The sequence below is a fragment of the Eschscholzia californica genome, unplaced genomic scaffold (assembly GCF_041429995.1).
Source record: "Eschscholzia californica isolate CP2 unplaced genomic scaffold, dmEscCali1.0.p SCAF_6, whole genome shotgun sequence".
Taxonomy (NCBI): domain Eukaryota; kingdom Viridiplantae; phylum Streptophyta; class Magnoliopsida; order Ranunculales; family Papaveraceae; genus Eschscholzia; species Eschscholzia californica.
In genome coordinates, this window is record NW_028238483.1 from 27,899,191 (window position 1) to 27,908,859 (window position 9,669).

General features: G+C 34.7%; 1 pseudogene across 1 annotated transcript; it reads right to left on the minus strand.

Moving 5' to 3' along the window:
• Positions 1–3,670: 3,670 nt before the first annotated feature.
• LOC147533132 (serine/threonine-protein kinase-like protein At3g51990 pseudogene) lies at positions 3,671–5,735 on the minus strand (annotated as a pseudogene). The gene has a single exon (XR_015228143.1). The product of XR_015228143.1 is annotated as a serine/threonine-protein kinase-like protein At3g51990 pseudogene (transcript).
• Between the last annotated feature and the right edge of the window lie 3,934 nt (positions 5,736–9,669).

The window sequence follows — 9,669 nt, forward strand, 5'->3', positions numbered from 1 at the left end:
GTTTCATTAGGGCAAATAGTAACCACTTCTAGGTTAATATTTTAAAGAAACCAAACTTGCTATTTATGTAGATGAAAGTTGGAGCTAATCAAGCTCTCTATTCAATTTTAAGATCAAACTAAGAGCATCTCGAGAGCGGTAGAGCAAGGTAAATCCTAGGCAGATTTGGGAGAGATTCCAAATCAACGGTCGGGGTTGATTTGTCAACTTCATCTTGATTTGTTTGACAAATTAAGAGGAAACTCTGACCGTTGAACTGGAATTTTCTCTCGAATCTGTTTAAGATTTTCCTTGCTCTATCACTACTGATTTTAAAAACTCTTGGCATCCAGTATGAAAAGTAGATTACTAAACTATCTCTTTCCTACTTGGTCATCTAGTGATACATTATTATAAAGATCTTCTAAGATTGTCTTCTTCAGGATCTATATAATAAAAGTAGTCGCATAATTTTAGATATGCAAGTATCATTTGGCGGGGAATATGATTTTTAAAGAAAAACTCACACAAATCTTTGGTGACATTCTGAATTTTAGAATTCGGGTATTGCACTAGAGATGCTCTTAGATGAATGGTTTAGTAACGAAAATGTCTCTAAATCTAACTTGACCACATACCCCAACTGGAATTTTGTCGAAACTCGGCCAGAATTTCTGACCGGCCGAACAAAGTATCTCCACTAATTAATCTCTCTCTATCTTAATATGTGAAATTTTTTTTTATTGAGTTGCTATGTAGTACCTTTTTTTTTGTTGAAAATAGTTGCTATGCAGTACCTAAGTACCCACTAATTCTTCAACAAAAAAAAGTACCTACTAATTAATATGCAACATGATAGGGAAATTTGGGTGTTGGTGTGCATGTGAGATGGGAAGAAAAAAAGTGTACTTAGATGAATGGTTATGAAATCATGGAAAGATGGGGAATGCATTTTTGTCCTTTTTTAATCAAGGCTGATCTCATGACCTCCATCACTGCATTCAATACATCTTTCTTACGCTACCATCCCCCACCTCTATTTGATCTCTCCAATGACCTATATTCTTGGCATACTTTGTATCATTGTCCTACTTTTATTTTAGATCATAGAAAGTCTGAAAAATATAGGTGAAATCAGGCCAAAATCCGAAGTGGACAGCTAAATTTCGCGTAATAATATTGGAGAAAGAGAAACATGGGTCAAAATGTGGTTATCCATGACATACTCAAGCTAATTTCGGCTAATATATTAAGACATTCAATCATTTCATTTTACAAATTGCAAACCTTCTTTTAGGAAGAGAGTGGGGGTTTAGAGACTCTGGATGGAATTGGATCTTTAGATATGTTGATCCCATTCACTCGAACCAAAATTGTTTCTCCCTTGCCACTTTAACGCAAAATGAAGATGAGGTGACTCGAAATCTTGCCCGAGCATAGCTTGAGGGTTGACATGGCATGCGCGGGAGTACAAAATGAATATGTCATGTCAGCATTCTCGAGCATGGCCAGAGGGCTGACGTGGCATGTGCAGGAGTACAAATGACCTATATGTCATGTCATTATTCGGGCCATGCTCAGAAAAGACTTTCGGTCCGTGTAGCACCGTTGAGGGCAAAATAGGGTCTTACCTTTTCTCGAATGATTTTGTAACTCAAAGGGAAAGTTTTCTATCTTTCTTATTCATATAACCCTTACCCTACAAAAATTAATAAATATACACCTCAAACTATAACAACTCATAAATAGTTCAGATTCTGGACATCCTGATCAACACAAGAAGCCAACTTTTGAAAGTTAATGACTTCCCCAAACCTGAAATATTTCTTTCTTGGAAATGCAAAGCTTATCTGGAACAAAAATGGTGATGTCTGCAGTTAGGATATCAATTGGTCTGTAGTAGCAATAAACAGAAAGTTGGGCCCAGGATTTCTCATCTTGCCCTAATTCAACACATTTGAGCCCACTGCCATAACAAAAGTTTACTTGGGCGGTGCTTGTTTTTTGTTGTCTATATGACTACGTCTCACTTGTCTGAATCAGGGTTCCAACAGGCCATTAACATTATTTCAGACGTCCACTACTCTTTGGTGTAACGGTTGGGCGCCCCTCTTAAGTCCATGAGGGCGTGGAATCGAGTCTCGGTGGAAGTAGTTGCCATCAAGATTTATCCTATATAATTTAGGCTGTAAATAATGTAATAATTTGTCAGGCTTTAGATTTCTTTGTTGTCGGACTTTAGGCCTCTTCCATTCTTGGTTTGAATTAGGCGGTTATCGTGCTTATTACATCTTCATGATGCATCAATGAATTGTAATGACTAGGAGAAAAAAAAGAATCACCACCACTCGGTTAACTCTAATTTCGTCAAACCAGTAAATTTTTGTATTGAAAACATTTGACCGGAAATTGCAGTAATCATCAACATGAATAACAAGAACAACAAATCCAAATTAAGTCAACACTTGGTTGCCCAAGTGGTTGAAAGTGTTGACATAAATTCCAAAAACCTGGAGGTCCATGCCTTGTAATGACTAACATAGATCGTCATTGCTCAAAAAAAAAACAGATCCAATTACAAATTACTCTAAACACATCAAAATCTATGAAAACTAGTCTTGAACTTGAAGAAGGAAAAGTGACAAATTTTTGTAATTCTTACTATAGGAAGCTACAACTCCATTCTTCAATGAAAATCAGTAACTAAATTTCTAGGTAGATTTTCTATCCTGAAGAAACCATTAATTCACGCCCACACTCATTCTTAGCGCGCCCACGGAATGGGGCAGTCCGAGGAGCCTAATTTGTGAAGGACTTGAACAACACGAATTTAGACCCGTCCGTGGCCTCAGACTGCTCAATCCAAAGCCTACGGGGAGTGCCCAGAGAGGGATGGACCAAGAGCAAAGGAAGAAGCGCCCACAGAGACACCGTATCCAAATAATGGAAAATAACAGTAACAGTCGGTGCATTTACTGGAAACTGTCAAAATTTCCTTTGTAAGGACAGTTTTGAAGACACTCTCTACCAACATAATTCTGTCCATTGATAAATTCTTACATGTTATGAGTTGACAATACTTCTATAGTCTTCTTTATGATTCCCTTCAAGCTTCATATCTCAAATATTTGTAATAAATGCGAACTACTAACTGCCACTAGGGTAACATGGGCTTTATGGCTCAATGTCTCTCCACTCCATCTTCCACCAATAGCAATAGCCTGGTCATTGTCTTGTACAAGTCAAAAGTCCTTATTTTTTTTTAATTGTCAGCGTGCCTCGAACCCTTGACCTCTAAGGTAGAAGACTAAACCTCTTACCACTCCAACCAAGTGTGTTGGCATGAGTCAAGAGTCATTAAACTTCGATCATGTTTTTTTTTCGACTTCTCTGGGCATAATAGCCGTTTTAGACTACTCAAACAATCACGAGTCAGACAAAAAGTTATTAAGAAATCAAATTGAGCAAGACATTTTGGACCATTAAGACGAGTCAGATCTATATAAAAAGACCACCACATTCTCATAGTTAACCCCGACAATCTGATTGAACGAGGAAGACTAGAGTTCTCAAGTTCTTTATCTTGTACAAGAAAAAGAAGAGTACCGATTTCGACTAGCATATTCTCATCTTCGAGACATTTATTATGTTAATGTTACAAATCAAACATGAACAAAAGAATGACAGCGAATAACTCGTTTCAAATATAATTTGCATTAAATCAACAATATGAAAACTAAGAACAACAGATCAGATACAAATTGCTTGAAAATACATTCATCTATGAAAACTAATCTTTAAGAGTTACAAAGTAGACTAATTTCTTACAGAATACAGACACAACTCCGTTCTTTAATGGAGATCATTAACTACATTCCTAGGTGATTTCTACTTCCCCTGAAGAAATCATCAACTTCTTCTTCTCTTGTGGATGATATTTATCCTTACTAATAACAAGCTTCGAAAAATCTAATCTAATCTGAGGATTCTTCACAAGTTGAAACACAAACCCTCTTTCACTATCATGAACCAAACCTCTACTTTGCAAAACCCCTAAAGATCTTGATTTGTTCAACCTAAGAGAAGGAATTCTTACACCCAAACCAGTTTTACTTGTAACAATTGGTGCAAATTGAAATTTAGAACCCAAATTAGTCATAGAGTCTACTTTAATTTCAGTAATTGAACCAATCGAATTCGATCTACCAATTCTAATACCACTAAGTTGTTTTCCTAGTTCAAGAAAAGACTCAACATTTGATACTTTTCTGTTCTTTAATGAAGAATTTCTCATCCCATGATGTTTAATTGTCTTAACAATTTCTTTACTACTATCAAATAGTTCTTGTCTAATCGAAAACGATTTCGATTCTTTCCTAATTTTTCTTCTAAGATTGTTCCATAATGGAGAAGATGAAACTTTGTTACTAGCAATACTAAGGGAATTAACCACTTCAATCATACTAGGTCTCTTTGAGGCATTTGATCGAACACATTGAGCAGATAAAACTGATAATTGTCTAATAACAGATAAATCATCAGGAAGATCAATTCTAGGATCATAAATTGAAATGAACTCACCTTGTTTGATCAATGGAAGAGCCCAATCAAGTAATGAAGGAGGACTATAATTGACATCAATGGCGTTTCTTCCACTTAAAATCTCCATTAAAAGAACCCCAAAACTAAAAACATCATTTTTAGCTGTGAGATTTTCAGGTGAAATATAAGCAGGATCAAGATACCCTAATGTACCTGCTGGAGGAGTAGATTTAACCCTAACATCTTCAACAAATCCTCTTAATGCCAAACCAAAATCCCCTAATCTAGCATTCCAATTCAAATCAATTAAAACATTTGAAGATTTAATGTCTCTGTGAATAACTGGAGGATTTGATGAATGGAGAATTTCTACAGCTTTTGCTACTTGCAAAGCGAATCGAATCCGTTTTGATAAACTAGGGTTATGAGTATTGGAATGAAGAAGATCATGTAAAGATCCATTAGGCATGAATTCAACAACAAGTAATTTGTTTTCATTAGAATCAAGACTAAACCCTAATAAATTAACAAATCTAGGGTTTTGAATTCTTGAAAGGATTTCAATTTCATTATCAACTGGAGTAAATTTCATCATTGATGAAGTTGTTTTTTTAACAGCAACAATTGATTTTCCATTATTAAGAACAGCTTTATAAACACTTCCATGGCTTCCTTTACCTAGAAAGTTTTGAGAAGAGAATTCATTAGTTGCAGATTCAAGATCTGAGTATGAAAACCTTCGGATTTTATACCCTTCTGAATCATTTTTCTTCTTGTGATTTAACTTGTTCTTGTTCTTCTTCTTCTTTCTTCTGTTTTTTATATCCCAGTTATATGGATCACAGACAATTATAGCAGATTCTGAATTACAAGACAAATAACCCATTATCTGAAGATGAAGAAGTAGAGAGAGAAAGTGGGTATATAAGCATGGAAGTGAAGGAAAGAAGAAATAGCCATTAAAATAATACTAGAGTGAGAGAGAGAGAGAGAGAGAGTAAAGTTTTTCACTGGTATTGAGTGTTTACAGCTTTGAATATCTAGAGAGAGAAAACACACTGAAATCTTTATAACTTTTATAAACAATCAAAATTGTTGGGGGATTGAAAATGGTTCATTCAATGGCGTGGGAAAAAGCATTCAACTTTTCTTTCTTGGGTTTTGTTTAGGTTTGAATAATTGAAAAATGTGGTACCCCAATTGACTACAAGAACTTCTCCATGGATGCATGGGGAGTAGTAGTAAATCATCACTCGATTATTTATGATATGGCCCCTAATTCATAAGTAGGATGGATTTGCTACCTATCTTTAGCAAAATATTAAGATAGTCCCTTTGGTTAATTTTTTTTTTTTTGTAAATATTGACTACAATGGTCATTATAAAGGCATTAATACATCGATAAGATGTGATAAGCACGATAACTGCTGAAATATTACTGACCTAAAGTCTGACGAAATTAAATGGCCTAAACTCTTTGGTTAATTAAGTTAGGCCTCGGTTAAATTAAATTAAAACTTTTCCAATTCACCCCTCTTACAATTATTTTCTTTATGTTGTTAATTATGTTATCTTTCTCTCTCACTTTCTTTATCACGTGTAGATTAGAGGTAGGGGAGAATTTTGTATGTACAAAGGACAGTGATCTGATTTCACAAATGACATTCGATCGAATTATCTATCTGTTTACTTTACATACACTCTTAAAGAGCGACAATTAACATTGTGTGTACACCAGTTAAGTCATTTATATTAGTTAAGACTTCAGGGAGGATCAACTAAAATGCTCCTAATAGTATTTGTCAAAACATGTGAATATTCAAATATTAAAGTAATTGCCAAATGAGTTGTGTTTAGTGTTAATAAAACTTAAAGGTTTGTTTTTTTGTGAAGGATACTTAAAGGTTTGTTATGTGGGAAAAATAGTTTTTTTTTTATTGTGGGAAAGAAACCCAACTTTTTCTTATTAGAAAATTGTAGTGTTTCATAACATTAAGAAAAATGATAGGAAGTTCTAGGTGGGCATTAATTCTATTTGCGTCCATTTTAAACATAGAAGGATAGTGGCACTGAAAATAGTGTGATGCACCTTTAGCAAAAGCCTAGTTCCCAACCCAAATCCAAGAACAGGAACGCAGGTCTTTGGAGAAGTAAGAAAGATCGTGAGAACGTAAGTCTTTGGAGAAGACCACGAGATTTAATACATCAATAAAGGGTTTGGATGATAAAATCGGATATTTCACTCTTCTGATGACGCCATTACCTACATATATTAAAGCAAATCAAATGACTTAATAAGAAAGAGGAAGATCAAATGGGTTTGGATTTAATACAAAGGAGTCGTTACCAGGAACATGAGAAAAAGATATATCGGATGTGTTTTCTGTATTTGGTGGGAGGAGGTGATTTGCAGAAGTTAACGAGTTAGTCTGATGCTTCTGAGATGAATGGGTTCGGTTGGATTGGGGTAATTCAAAGACCCCTTACCAAGAATGAGAGAGAAAAACAAATTAGAGAGGCAGAATTAAGAGGATTTATGGTTAGAGCTTGAGTTTCGGGAGAAATAGTGACAGGAGAGAGGGCGTATTGAGAGAGAGGGTGGGAAAAGAGTTTTAAACCTTTTTGTTGTAAAACAAACCATCATATTTTCCTATTTTTTTCTATCAGAATTCGATTTTCACACTTTTTATCTAAACAAACAGTAGAAAATTAGTTTTTCAGCAAAAACGACTTTCTCATCCCTACTTATTCACATAACAAACTAACCTAAAAGAACATATCTAATATCTATGTAGCTAAGGACTATTCTCACTCGTCCGTCATTACTCCTAATCTCCTAGGTCATGTTTGGCGCGCGAGAATGGCATGGGAATGGAATGTGATTCCCGGGAATCACATTCCAGATCATTGTTTGGCTTGCGGGAATGGTGTGGGTCCGGGAATATGATTCCCTCAAAAAGGGTAATAGCAAACTCAGGGGAGGTGGGTTTGTGATTCCCATTTCCAAGGAATCACATATATTTATATTTATTGACAAATATATCCTTTACAAAATATTGAATTACCAATTTTTTTTTGTAGGATTTGGTATTAATAAGTACTATTTATGTTTATGAACAAAATTTAATTTTAGATAAATTTCTATTTAGGTTTACGAACAAAATTTTTATTTTAGATAAATTGTTTAAATTCTAACCCTTTAATGTATCGTGTTATTATTTCATATCTACGAAATTGAAAAAATAATACTGATTTTAATATATTACAAAGTTGATGGGTATATTTTGTGCTAAAAAAAAAAGTTGATGTATATTTTATTTAGTTTCAGTAAGGGTAAAAGTGAACTTTTACAAACATTTACATTCTCATTCCTATACAAACCAAACACCTAATTAGGAATATGTCAGGAATCAAATTCTCATTCCTAATCAAACCAAACATCAAACTACAGTAATCTGATTCTCAAGAACCACGTTACGAGAATAATCACATTTCATTCCCGTGCGCCAAACATGACCCTACTGTAAAAGTGGAAACGGGAATGAGAGAGTTAGAAACATTAGAAAACTCCGGGAGTTGGGGTGGCACTACATGCTAGTATATTTTGTTGGATTTGTTAAGGAACCGACAAGCTTTGACCAATAGACCCCACAAAAGTCAAAGAACCAGTCATCTTTAAATTATTGCCCGTGGTTTAAAAATTGCTACGACTGGAATAGTTTTTTTTTTTTTTTTTTTTTGTTGAGAACGACTGGAATAGTTTGGATCCTTGAATCAATCACATGCTGACCTAATGGCAAATGCATACAGATGTGTAATTTGAAAATGTTATTGTTTTCTTTGTCATGACTCATGTGGACTTCTTTTAGTGTAGAACAACAAAATAGTCATTTTACGGGTAATTTTCTGTAGGACGGTTGATACGATCCGTTTTCAACCTACCCTCAAAACTCTTTCTCTGTCCTTTCTAAACTCATTAAGAAAAAAAGACTGGGGGACCGAATTTCTTGGTGTGAATCGCCACCAACCGTTGGATTCATGCCACTTTCTCTCTCTTGATGAAATCAAGATGAATCCAACTCTTTGGATGGTGATTCACGCCATTTTCACGCCAAAGATGTCGGTTCCCTTACCACTGCTGACTCATTAATAGTAATATTATCAACTCTAAACAACCATGGATACCTATAACCAAAGAACCTTAGAAATGGAAGATGTTAATGCTTCTATAGCTAATGCAACCAACATTTAACAAAGAAGTGGTAAAAACAAATATTTAAAAAATTAAAAATAATGAAATAACGGTAAAAAAAGAGTTAAAAAACACCGAAAAGTAGGGGTGAAATCGGTTCGGGTGGATCAACTTTTTGACATATTTGAACGAGTGCCTGTTATGATGGTCCGGTTTTTATTTGTTAAAAAAACCGACCAAAAGCCAATATAGAATACAAATAGATCACTCATTTAAAAACCGGTCTTTCAGTTTAAACATAATTTAAACTTTATTTAATCAAATATTAACAATCAAAAGATTATATGGAGGCTAATATTGTGCACAAGAAGTCAAATGAATATAATATAACAATGACAACAATTTCGCTAATCTTTCTTTTGCTCAATAGTGTATCGAAACAAGAATGAGAACAAAAGCAATTCCATTATAAGATCTAATACTTAGTTATCCATTAATATTGTTGGCCTTTAGGGCATGTTCTAGTTGGGCTATAGGCCCGGTCCTGTTAGTGTTTGAGTGAGCGGTTATCGAGTTTATCACATCTATGATGTATCAAGTGCCAAATGTAACGACATACGTAGATCGTAGTCGACTTCCAAAAAAAAAAAAAAAAGTTATCCATTAATATTTTACCATTAATTGTATGATTAATATATTAGCATTAAATCAGGAAAAGACCAACCATTATAGATCGAGTTTTTTTATCCGGTCTGGTTCGGTTTTCACTGGCCTTCGCGGTCTTTAGTTTCACCACTCAATTGATCTTGTTTTCTCGAAAAATGCTTTTGTTCCCGCCTTTAAAATATATGTTTGCTATTATCCACACTTTTTGTCCAATATGACGTCGCCTCAAGATTCAGCTCATGAGGCCCCTATAGAATCTCTGAGAACCAACTTGGCGGGTCTACAAAGCT